We start from the raw sequence: 13,786 nt of genomic DNA, 5'->3' as shown, positions 1-13,786 counted from the left end.
TTTCCCAATATTTTATCGGGAATTAGACAAATTGAATAAAACTGTTGTTGACAACGCATCCAGAGTGTCTCTAGTCAAGTTATTCTATAGGGTTGCATCAACCTTACTCGACCAAGTTACAAAGAAAAATAGAGGGTGGCACACCTGGTACTCCGAAGTGACCATAGGGTCTCCCACTACATCGTATGTCAATAAATAGCAAAGGGAGAAGTAAGAGGAAAGAGATGAAAATATAGACAAAGTATTAATCCAATTAGATCTCCTCACCAAACACGGGATGGGAGAACCTTCTAAAGAGGTCAATGTCGTTGACTCTCAAGCTAACAAAAGTTATGATAAGGATAAAGATAAGGCACTAGATAAAGATATAAGGTTCTTGGTGAACCATTCAGGGGGTTTTCGTCCCACCTACTTAAGGCAAGTCGGGAATCAAGGCTGGAGTGACTGAGATTAGGTTTGTGTCGGGCATGATAGGGAGAGAGATTGAGACTGATATTGGAGAGATAAAGAGAGAGGATATGATAGATATGTACCACTTATGATCATGTTAAGAACACAAAATAATGCTTGGTGTACTTAAAAAAATTAACACCGAGGATGTCTTTGCCTATATTTTGATGCTTGTTGAATGTACCAATAAAATGTTAAAGGAGATATAGAGTGACTTTTCTCAATTAAACCAACTGATAATGTCTCATTCGGCCTCCATTAAGCAATTGGAAATGCAAGTTGGCCAAATTTTAACCCAACTTAATGCTAGGCAAAAAAGAGGTCTACCTAGTGACATGGTGATCAATCCAAAGAATAATGCCCATGTTATGGCAATCATCACTAGATGTGGTAGAAATATTGATAAGAATGTGGTTGAGGTTGATGAAAAGTCTCTTGATAAGAAATAAAGTGCTAAGAGGAAGATATCCAAAAAGCCAAGTTATATCGCTCCAAAGTCTGATGAAGTGGGTGATGAGGAACCAAAGATAGTTGAAACGAAGGGTGATGAGGAGTAGACTCCTAGAGGGATTGATGGTGATAAGAATAAGGTAAATGAACCTCAAAGTGTTCCATTGCTACAAAAAAAAATTCCTCCACCCTTTCCACAAAGTTTAAATAGGAAAGCTGACAATTCCAATAACAAAAAGTTCATTGCAAAACTTAGCAACCTCTCGATTAATATTCTATTATTAGAAAATCTTCAGGAGAACCCAGGGTATTAAAAGTCCATGAAGAACTTTATATCCAAAAAGAGACTTGTGGATTATGAGACTATTATAGTGAAACATAGTTGTAATGCTATCTTGTAAAATGCCATGGCATAGAAAAAAGAAAACCCGGGTGCATTTACAATTCCTTGCACCATCGAGATGCATAAATTTGAAAAGGCACTGTCTGACCTTGGTGATAGTATCAAATTGATTCTATATGTTGTGTATCAAAGGCTAGGGTTGGGTACTCCTACACCCACCACCACAAGACTCTTGATGACAGATAGTTCAAATAAAAACCAGTGGGCATATTGTTTAATTTGTTGGTTAACATTGACAGGTTCATCCTTTCAGCAAATTTAGCATTTCTCGATTATGATATTAATCATGAGATACCATTCATACTCGAGAGACCATTTTTCATAATCGAAAGAGCTCTAGTTAATATAGAACATAGAGATATGAATTTTTGAGTATATGATGATGAAGTCTTATTTTTTGTATGGAAAATTGAAAAGCAACCAATGAAGTTACCAGTAGTTTCTATGATTGATGTTTTGGATGAGGAAATGAATCTTGGGTGACCACACCTATGGATCCAACTTGATGATATTTGAACATTGTGCTGCAATGTTAAATTAGGCGTTGGATGGGAGGAAACCCATCATTACCAAGAATTTTTCCCATATCCTTTTAATTTTAATTGTTAGAGAAGTTTTTGTGTTTGTGTTTGATTAGCCCATGCAATTGTTGCACTGTGAAGGTGAATTTGAGAAATTCAAAGGAAATAGATGTAGTGGAATTGAATGGAAATGGAACAGCTTGAAAAAAGGGATGTGAACCTAGTGTCATGTGTTGTAATGACTTAGATCGCTATCGTAATCCTAGACTCAAGTTTACATAACCATGTCTTAGGTATCACAATTGTGGAAGTTGGCAGCGATCGCAGTCCCCTCCCCATCATGATCATAATTCTATGACCGCAGTCGTGATTAGAGATGTTTTAAAATGGATACATCTTAAAAGTAGTTCCCATACTCACCCCCTTAAATTACCCAAAAATCTTTAAGTTTTTATAATTGTAAAAGTTCTACAGTTCCCTATTTGCATCCAAGTTTTTGGTATGTCCTTTTAATTTCTTATTTTATGATTGAATATGGGCCTTATAATTTACGTTTAGGACAATGAGCTACATTGTTGAATTATGTGCTTAATTAATGTCTAATTGATATTGTGTGATATGGTAGCTATTGTTTTTGATATGAACATCATTTACATAGTCTTCAGTACCCAAAATTGTTAAAAATTAGGATGAATGAGTTCTTTTTATTGTTTTTCCATGTTTAAAGGGCATGATTGAGTGTTTAGGAATTGTGTTTTATGCTTTTAATGCCATTCGCTTGTTATGAACAGAAATTGGTATAGTAAATAACCATTTTTAGCTGTGAACATTTCTAGGCGTGCAGACTCAGGTACCGTGATCCTAGTCACCAAACTGTGATCATGGTAGCGTGATAGCAGTCACTAGACTGAGATCGTGGTAAAACAATTGTAATCTACTACCCTGCGATTATGACATGTGAGAGTTGTCTGGCAGGCCTATCCAAACTTCACAATTTTTATTTTAAACCTAAATTTGACCCAAAAACTATTTTTTAGCTTAAATAAGTCGCATATCATTGTTTAACACAATGATATTGATTGTTAATGCTTTATGTTGTGTTCAGGTCTTTAAAATTAAAGATGGAAATTTATGATCAAACCTACTTCACGGTCTCTGAGTGGTAGACTTTATATTATAAGGAAGTTACTACCTAAGAGGGGCATATCAATAGAACAAGTGCCTAAAAATATCCCAACTTTCTATAAGAGGTTGGTAGCCACAGGTTAGAGATGCTTTGCCCTAGATCCTTGCTAGGCCGATGAGCAATGAGTTAGATAATTCTATGCAAATCTCAGTGTAGTAAAAATCTCTAAACCAACTATGATAATCTGGGGCAAGGATGTTTTTTTTTGGGCTGAATAGATCAATGAAGTCTATAGGCTATCAGGTGAGGATATAAGAGGATACAAGGACAAGGTCTATGCCCCCGAAAGCTAGTTAGCTGTGCAGTTATACTCAAGAAGAGAAGTCTCATGGGCCGCTACAAAAATATGAAAAATAATGAATGAGTTCATGACCGAGGCTCAGATTTTATTGACTATCATTTATATCCATGTCTTATGGACTACCGACATGACTCATGTCTGTGTTATACGATTCCAGATGATAGCTTGCCTTATGGACAATATTTCTTGGAATGTTGGTCCTTTATGCTTTCGAATATCTGAAATTTCAAGAACAAACGCAACCCCATGCTCTTGTTTCCACCCGTGATCACTGAATTATACAAGAAGGCTAACGCTAAGGAGTACCCTAGGGATAACTGGATATCCTTGAAGACACCTATTTACCCTTTAAAGATATGTGGCGGGGGTGCCCTTTCAAAGGGCAAAACGTGAAAGATCAACATGTTTGATTACTCTAGTAGGAAACCCTCAGTATGGACATTTAAGGAACTCTCTAGTCAAATGTGGATAGTTAAGGAGATAGTTTCTAATCTACCTTATAAGTTGGGAGAGCCTTCCACCACTCTCCACTCCAACATTGCTAGGACTGATTCTGAGAGGTTTCTTAAGGATTAGAGAGAGCAGGGGGTTACTATTTCGATGCTTGAGTAGGACTACTCTTTTTTGGTACTATTGTATTGGTAGCTACAAGATTCTCCTGACAAGATGAGGACAAGATAGAAGAAAAGAGATAAATTTTTCACCTACGTGTGGAAAAGCGTGAGGGATTGTGGAAAGTTTTAAAGCCTATAGACAATCTTCCTTCCCTAGAGTGAATTTTGATGATGATTTCCTAACTATGTGGACAAATGATGATGAGAGAAAGTCTGATGATGACGATAAGGAAACTGCGAGTGATGGCAACACTTTATATTGTTTCAGGGAGCCTCTTAAACTCTTTTTATACTTTCATGAACTGCAGTAAGGACACTCTAAGATCTTTATTTGGGGTTCCTATGCCCGTATTTATTTCATATTTTATTCATAGGTCTATATTATTTATAATCTTATTTGGATACTTTATATTTTATTTGGATGATTTACTTTTGTTTTATTTGAAAGATTTCATTTGGGTTGTAATATTGGGAATTTTGATGGTGCCTATGATTTATGGATTAATCACTTTTGGTTTTCCTTTATAGTCTTATTTTTCATTGTGGACATTGATGTTGGAGCATCCATTCCCTATGATGGACTGAGTGAAAACATTCTTCAGGCAAAATCATTGTGTTTGGGGTTTTAAGCTATAAATACAGGGAAAGTTTGAGTACCCGTAGCTTTTTTTGATTTGGGATTGGCATTATTCCTGTGGTGATGTCTTAGTAGCCATATGGTTTGCCTTTTAAAGACACCAAATGTGATATGACGGCTTGATTCGGTGCCTACGATAGATAACCTTGTGTGGTGAAATACAAAGCAAGCCCCCCCATCTAAATTTTTTCAATAAAAATTAAGGGCATGGGGTTGAACAATTTTGCAACAACACTTTACCTCTTGTTGTGAATTCGAAATTCCTTAGTGGTAGTGTGTGGTAGATAACTCTTTTTGTCTCTAGAAGGAAATTCAAATGATCCTCCTATAAAATTTTACATGCCATGTGTGGTGATATTAGTTGATCTATTCTCATGCTTACTTGTGTTATCTACAACTTTCCCCATTGGTCTTTCAAAGCTAATCTTGATTACACGTGTTTCGTGAAAAATCTTAGCCTTTGTTTGTGAGCATGGTAATCCACTTTAGCTTATAAAGCCAACCCATGCATGGATGGTATCCCTAGTCACCCTATTTAAGCCTTTGAACCTTTCTTTGGCAACCACATTACAAACAATAAACCATTTGAACATTTTTCCTCTTTTGAAACCTACCCTCATTGTACTTTAAAGTACAATTTGAGGTTAAAATCCTAAGTTGGGGGTGGTGAATCTTGGAAGAGGTGATCTTGGCAAACAGTGTTGTAAATGAGTGTCTAAAAGCTAAGTAATGAAGAATAATAAAGGAGAAAAAGAAAGGGACCAAAAAAATAAGAAAATGCATAAAATTACACAAAGAAAAGAAATGATGAGAAAATTCTTTCAAAAGATTGGTGAACCAATGCGGTAAAGGAAAGCATATGTGTGAATTAGGAATGAATGAAGTGTCCCATGACCCAAAATTTGATTTAATAGTGTTTGTGGAGTTCAAGAATGGTGTAGTCATTTTTATCCCAAATGTTTATCCCACCATTACCCAAACCAATATTATAAGATTGAAAAAGTCCTTTGAGATTTTCAACTAAGTGTTTTTGAGTTAGTAGCGTTTGAAAATAAGGGCAAACATATGGCATAATACTTGTGTGTATTGAGAAATTATTTTTGAGATTGAGTAATTGAATATGTCCCTTGTTACGTGATATAAATAATGGTTTGTTGGGATTTTCCTTCCATGTGGAGACATGTAAACTATTAAAGGTTGCTGAAGTTGTCATATTCTGAAAATAAGGCGAAGGAGTGTAGTTATCCCACCTTTGATAGAGAGTCACCTCTTGAGAGTTAGTATTTGTTGCTTTATTGTTCTTAAAAGTCTTTTGCATCCTTTAAAATGTGATTGATTTTAAGGAAAGTTCCATAAATAGTTTTTCCCATGCTTGTTGGGTAATTGTTAGTGCTAATCAAGTTTGGTATCACTGGTGATCATTTGGTTGTAAGAATGGCTTATAAGTTAAGTAGTCTCATTAACTATGGAGTAGTGTTGCTTGAGGAAAATCAAAGTTTAAAGTTGGGGTTGTTGATGAGTTGTAAATTTTTCATTAATTTACATCCACATATGAGCACACTACGATGAATTAATTGTTTAGATGAGGCAAATTCTTAATTGAAATGCATTAAGTTCAAGTGTTTATGATCTCGTAGGTTATTTAATGAAGATGAGTAAACAAAAAGTTGTAAGAGAAGTAAAGTGAGTACAAATAGTAGGAGATTTGAAGATCAGGCCATGGAGGAGTAAAAATAATGCTAAACAATCAACACTCACCCATTAAACGTGGCATAGTGATCATAGAGTTACAATAAACCCCCAAACCCATAACTCAAGAATCATACAATCATTAGTAAAGTAACATAAATTTTAAATCTATTTACTTAGTACACCTTTGATGCTCTTAAGTTTGGTGAATTAAAGGAAGTGAAAATAATTAGTATCCATACAAATCTTTATGGTCATTTGATCAAGAAAACGTAGGTGGAGGCACTCGTTTTGTTGTTGGCAGTGTTTAGAGAGGAGAGGGAGTTTCAAATTATATTTGGGATGATGTTATTTGAACAAATTCGGGTTTTCCAAACCTTTAATATTAAAATTTAAATGAAAAAAATAGGTGGATTGGGTTTAAGATTTTGACCAAGACAAGGCTCAGGAAAGGGCATACAACATGTATGACAACATGAGTCATTTGGGGGATCGTTTCATTGTCTTTAGATTACCTTGGCCCATGAGATAGTGTTCGAGCCATGTGGGTTTCACACAAGATACGTGAAGGATTTTAGTAAAAGGACTTACTCTAGGCCCATGAGCTAGCTTACAAGCCGTATGGGTGTCACTTGAGCTGTGTGAAGAATTTTTGTAATATGTCTTTTCTTAGTCCCATGAGCTGACATAAAAACCATGTGTGATTTGTACGAGCCATAAGATAACTCGTTGTCTCATACTTCTTTAGTGTTTCTTTTGTTTTCCAGAACTGTTATCACCCTGAATGTATTGAGAAAACAATGATACTAGAATTATAAATGTTCTATTTCAAGTAAAATTTTGGGTTGCCTCCAAAGCAACACTCAATTTAATGTCGTAACATGATGTGGTTGATTTGGTTACTCAGACTTCACCGAATCCATCCCATCGATTTTCTCCCAAGCAACACTTGATTTAACATTGTGGCACAACACATCTTCCCTTGATTACTTAGACCTCATCAAGGTTGAGTTCCTTAATTAGTTTAGTCATTTCTGTAGATCCTAAGTAATGTTTTACATGCTGACCATTTACATTGAACAAAGCACTATCATCTCTTTTCAGATCAAGTGCCCCATGCAGAAATAGTCTTACCATAGTGAATAGTCCAGATCATTGGTCCTCAACTTTCCAAAAATCAAGCAAAACCTCAAATTAACCAACAAGACCACGTACCTAGGCTAAACTTTCATTTTCAATCTTTCGGTCATGGTCAAATGTCATCTTTTCATTGTAAAGTGAAATACTTCCATAGGCTCCCAAGAAAAACTCATCCAACTCATTTAGTTGGTCAAGCCTCAAGTTAGATACTTTATTCTAATCTAGTTTTAGCTTCTTTAGAGCCCACAATGCCTTGTGCTTAAATTTAGTAAGCATGCGACACATTTTTCCATACACTAGATGATAAGGTGACATAGAAATGAGGGTGTTAAATGCAGTCTAATTGGCCCATAAAACATTATATAGATTTTGAGCCTGGTCAATCCTAGTGGAATTCACAATCTTTGCCCTGATGAACTTAATCTTATGATTTGAAGCATAACTTGCCCACTCATTTGAATATGAAAAGCCATTTCCACCCTATGATTCATACCATATTTCTCAAATAATGCATTGAATAATCAATTGTAAAAATGTGAACCATCATCACTAATGATAGCCCTTTGTGTACCAAATTAAGATAATATGCTTCTTCAAAAATAATGTGACACTCTTATCTGTACTATTTTGAAGCACAATTGCCTCTGCCCCCTTTTAAAATATAGTTAACAATAACCAAGATATACTTCATACCATATGATCTCACGAAAGAGCTAATGGAATCAATGCCCCATACATAGAATATGTCATGCTCCAGTACCGTGATCATTGGACACTCATGCCTTTGCAATATGTTCCCCTGCTTTTGAAATTAATCACAAACGCTTGCAGAGTCACAAGTATCTTTATGCATGGTGGGACAATAGTATCCGCCATACAAGATCTTATGTGTAGTCCGCGCACTATTATAATAACCCCTAACCGGTGATAAGTGATATCCATGAGTGATATCCGAATAAGATACTTATCATCTCAACTGCTGGAACACATCTCTGAATCAATCCATCTAAAAAATTTGAAATAAGTATGACTCATCCCAGAAGAAGTTTCTCACTTTAGGCATAGATGTTTTTATTGTTGAAATAATAAGTTTGCTGGAACCACATCACTTACCAAATAATTTGCAAAATATCTATAAACCAGGGAGTTAAATCTTGCAATATAGCCAATACCTATTCATTTCAAAAAGTATCATTAATTTCAAGCTCATTCATTAGTTTCAATATTGTTTGGTCCTTAAGGCATGATAAGTTATCGACCACTTGATTCTCAGTCACTTTTTTATCCTTAACCTCAAAATCAAATTCCTATAACAAAAGTACCCATCAAATAAAACAAGGTTTTGCATCTTATTTTCCATAAAGTATGTAACAACTGCATGGAATGTATACACTATAACTTATGTACCAAACAAACAAGATCGAAATTTCTCAAATGCAAACACCACTATCATAATAGATGTGATGTAAGATCTTCTCTCACGTATGGAATTGGACTGCGCCTCGCATCACATCACTAGCATCACACATAACCTTGAATAGCATGGGTCAGTCAGAGACATAAATATGGAGGATGGAATCAATTTTTATTTTAGAGATTCTAGTGCCTTTAGACATGCCTTATCAAATATAAATTTAGCCTTCTTCACCAACAACTTGAATAATAAATTCATAATTTTAGAGAAGTCCTTGATGAATCATTCATAAAATCTTGCATGACCCAAGAAAATCCGAATACCTTTCACAAAAATTAGTGGAGGCAATTTTTCTATTACCTTAATATTGCCTTGTCTACCTTAATCCTCATCTTTAAAATTATTTGATCAATCGCTATTCCCTCTTTAACCATGAAAAGACATTTCTCCCAATTAATTACTTGTAGTCCCCGAATCTCCTTATGATGTTAGCTAGATGATCTAGGAAATCCTCAAATGAGTCACCTACAATTGAGAAATCATCATGAATACCTCAATAGTGTCATCTACCATGTTTGAAAAATGGACATCATGTAATGCTGAAAAGTCGTTGGTGCATTACACAGATCGGAAGGCATTTTCTTGAATGCAAAAATCCTATATAGAGAAGTTAAAGTGGTCTTCTCTTGGGCCGTAGGATTAATAGAAATTTGATTGTAACCCGAATAACCATCAAGAAAAAAATACCATCCTCTATTAGGAAAATAGTGTATCATTTGATCAATGAATAGCATTAGAAAGTGATCCTTCTTCGTTTAAATTTTCAACTTCCTATAGTCTATACAAACAGGCCAAATAGTGACTGCTGCATAGGAATAAGCTCATTCCTCTCATATGGAACCATAGTGATTAAACCCTTCGATGGCACAGATAGGACTGGGCTCACCCATTTTCGTTCTGCAATCGAATAAACCACACACACATCCAACGAGTTGATGATTTATTTTTTCAGCCCCTCTTATATAGGTGGATTCAATCTTCGTTGATGATTAATACATGGCACATAGTATGGATCAAGTTGGATTTTATGCATATAGATTCTAGGCAAAATCCCAATAATATTAATAATGAACCATCCAATTCTAGGCATAGGTGGATCATTTATCATCTTGCCACTACTAGTAAAAAAATTCAAGCAATGACTATCATTCTTTGAATTATGGATGGTATTTCTTCGAAGAGTAACTTTTTAAAGCTAATTTAAGGCAGCAAAAATCTAACCAAACTATTGCTCAAGCTATTTTATAGGGATAACATGCAATTCAACCTTCTAGTTAATTCCTAAAATATCTACCTTAATTTTCTTAAGACAATCCTCTATTTTTCTGCCCTTTTCATAATATTTGCTAGCATGTCTTCCGTTCACAAACTTCTCAAACCTGAATCACGGATCCCAAGTAGAATACAAAGGCAATTCTTATCTTTGTAGTCATCCTTTCTCCTCAAATGACCTTTTCTGTCCCTACTTCTATCTCTATACCCAAAATTATTATAGTTGTTATATCTATAGTATTACCTTGATTTCCTTGACTATAGTTCCAGTTTTCTTAGTTAAACACTTGTTCCTTGGCTTAAAAACTCACCACCTCTCTTTTAAGATACTTTGCCTCTTATTAATAATTTGAATCGTCATACCTAGGTGCCTTACCTTATGAATAAACTGCATTTACCTTCTCTTCTCCCACTGTAGCAAATTTTTTTATAAGCAACCCACTATCAGTCCTCAGTTTTGAGATCTCTTGAGCTACAATCTTATCCAACGCTCTCAACTATGTGTATTCTCCAATTACATAAGTGCCTATGGGTTTGTACATATCTCATGTGTGCTACCCTTAGTTTGTCTTTGTGATTCGATCTAGGATCTCGGAAAGATGCTGACACATAAATGATCCACCTATGATAGTGTCTGCTATAGACTTGGTGTTTGAATTGAAGGCTTTGTAGAGGATATCAAGAAAATTTCTATCAGTCATTCCATGATTTGTAACATACTGCAACTTAATGAATGTCAAAAAAGTCTCATATAGTGCATTGGAATTAAACTGCCTAAAATTATAAATCTCATCCATCAACTGCAATATTTTGTAAGGTGGGAAAAATTAGTTCAAGGAATGAGTCCTTAACTCATTCCAAGTAGTAATAAATAAACGTGGTAATTAGCCAACCATAATTTAGCTTTTCCCATCAAAGAAAAAGGAAACAACTTTAGTTTAATTATCTCTTGAGTCACTCTAGGTAGATAGTAGGAATTCCAAATCTTTACAAGGTTTATGACATGACCTGAATCTGGGCCTTGTCGTAATAGGCATCCCAAGTCCAACCAGGACTGACGACCACCCCCACTACCAAACCCAACAATCCAAACACATACCCTTAGTCGGATGAATTCTGAACATTTACAAAATAGCGTAATTGTCCAATTTTAGACTCTGGGATAGGTCCATAACCATCTCCGATACAAACAAGTCCAACCATCCAAAACCAACCAATGACCATACAATACATCCCATACCAATTTAGTTACAAATATAATTATATATATCCGAAAAAAGGGAACATTCACAAATTAGATTTAATCCACCGGTATCAGCCTTAATACCAATGCCAATTGTAATGCTAACACTACTACCGACACCACCCATACCAACCTATAGAAGTTCCACAAAGCCTCTAACAAAAAAAAATTTCTAGTTGGGACATGCCCCCAACCATAGAAAAAACTAATATCCATAAAATAACCAAAGTATGTAAATATATCCATGATATGAAATGGAGACTTCCAAAATATGGAATCTCACCACTTTAATACAACCGAACTGATACCGAGATCCAATCACTATATAGAAGGAGTAGAATGGCCGATTCCTACATTGTGTAAGGATACAGTCGCCTGAAGATGGGTTAGCAGGTGAACGCTATCAAGCACTCAAGAAAAGCATAAATAATACCAACCATTGAAACCAAGTAAACCTACTATATGCATTCCCAACCATGCGTATACATAAATATATATATATAAACAAATATATATATATATATAAATATTTATATATATATATATATATATATCCAGGCCGGTAAAGGGAAACGGGTTTAGCATGTATTTAAAACCATTAACCTAGGTATTTGTGCTTAACCTTCCTTGAACCACCCATAGGCTATATGTGTCCAATGTAACCCCCTATACGGGCCCCGATGCATGTAGCCACACGAACCGAAGACACCATATGAGTAGAGGATTCCCGAGTTCCTTTTGCTCTCCATGATACATATGTACAAATGTACTTAGACAATTCTCATGTACCTCATAAGTCTCATATATGGTCTCCATGCCAAACCTTCATTTTTGAAAACATGAGTTTGTAGTGTTCGTCCGTTGGACTTACACCTTCATGGTTATCTATCACACCCTGCCATTATTGCCCAATTAATAACAATTACAATCCAACCAAACCACCATTCCATTTAATATTAACCAAGGCTAGAAGTAGTGGTATCATCATACCGACTATAGATTGCAAGCAACGTCCTTAGCCAATCTTTGAAAGAATAAGGGATGCAAATGTACCCATAGATTACATTATTTAGTTGACTTAGGGAATCCCATGAACCCTACAAGTGTTTAAATATGATGTATTTACTTGGGGGATTCCCTTGTACCCCACAAGGCTTTCAATTTGACCAACTTTCAGTTTAACCAATCATGCCCACAAAAACCTTACCATTTAAAAAATCCAAAACCATGTATGCCATTCATGGTTGCATTACCAAGTTACACAGAGCAATAGTTACATTAGAATTCCAATAATTTAATCAAATACAATCACATAGGCATTTTATCAAATATGTTGAGGGCATAGTGTTTCCAAAGCTAAAACCAATTACCAATTAACCATTCCCATGCAATCAATTATTAAAACCACCACAATAATATGGAAACCATAGTAAAACACATGGGAAAATCATAACCAACAAATATAACAAAACACCTCAATATATATTTGAAAAATCAAAACCATACAACATTTATGCCATGAAAAAGAATTAATAAAATATGCATTTAGTTCGAACTAAAAATGAGGGAGGAGTAACTTTCCTTAGATTAGAAGAACATGGAGAGAAATCACCTAAGAATGTCTCCATATTGATCCTATTGATGAAACAAAAAACACCTTAACCAAAAGCCTTGAGAGAATTTGAGAGTGTTTTAAGAGTGTTTCTCAGTGTTTATGATTAGAATAATAGTGTAAATAATGTCCCAAGAGTGATATAAGTCTTAAGACCTTAAGAGGTTAAGAGGGTAAATGTCCTAATTACCCCCAGCTTAAAATGCTTAAGAATCCGAAAGGTGGGAATGACTACCCTACCCCAACCGTACCCTACGGTACAAGTGGTACCTTAGTCTCATACCTAAGTCCCCATCTTGGACCCCAACACTATCCAATATAGTGTCAACCAAGCCTAACCATATCCAACCATACGACTGGTATCATGAAGTTGTACCTTGGGCAGAATAGAATCCCCTAGAACTAAACATGAAGTTGTACCTTGAGCAGAATAGAATCCCCTAGAACTAACTTTAGGGCAACATATGAGACACACCATACAAATCGTATCCTAATATACAACCTGTATGTTCCAATCATACCTTCGACAAAAACCAACCAACCCACACCACCCAACACTGGACAAAATATGAACACCATCATACTAGTTGTACCACATCACACGAGATGTACCCCTAGTAGTATGATGTCCAGTAGCCAAAAACCAAGGAAAATTTTCTAAGGGTCAAAATCTAGGGTGTTTCAGTCTCCCCCACTAGGATCATTCTTAACTAAATGATGGAAAAGGTAGAACAAACACGATTTACACCCTTAAATGCAACTACTCGTACCTGTAAGATAGAAATCAAAGATGT

The sequence above is a fragment of the Capsicum annuum genome, chromosome 10 (assembly GCF_002878395.1).
Source record: "Capsicum annuum cultivar UCD-10X-F1 chromosome 10, UCD10Xv1.1, whole genome shotgun sequence".
NCBI classification, from domain to species: Eukaryota; Viridiplantae; Streptophyta; class Magnoliopsida; order Solanales; family Solanaceae; genus Capsicum; species Capsicum annuum.
This window is presented reverse-complemented; position numbering follows the sequence as displayed.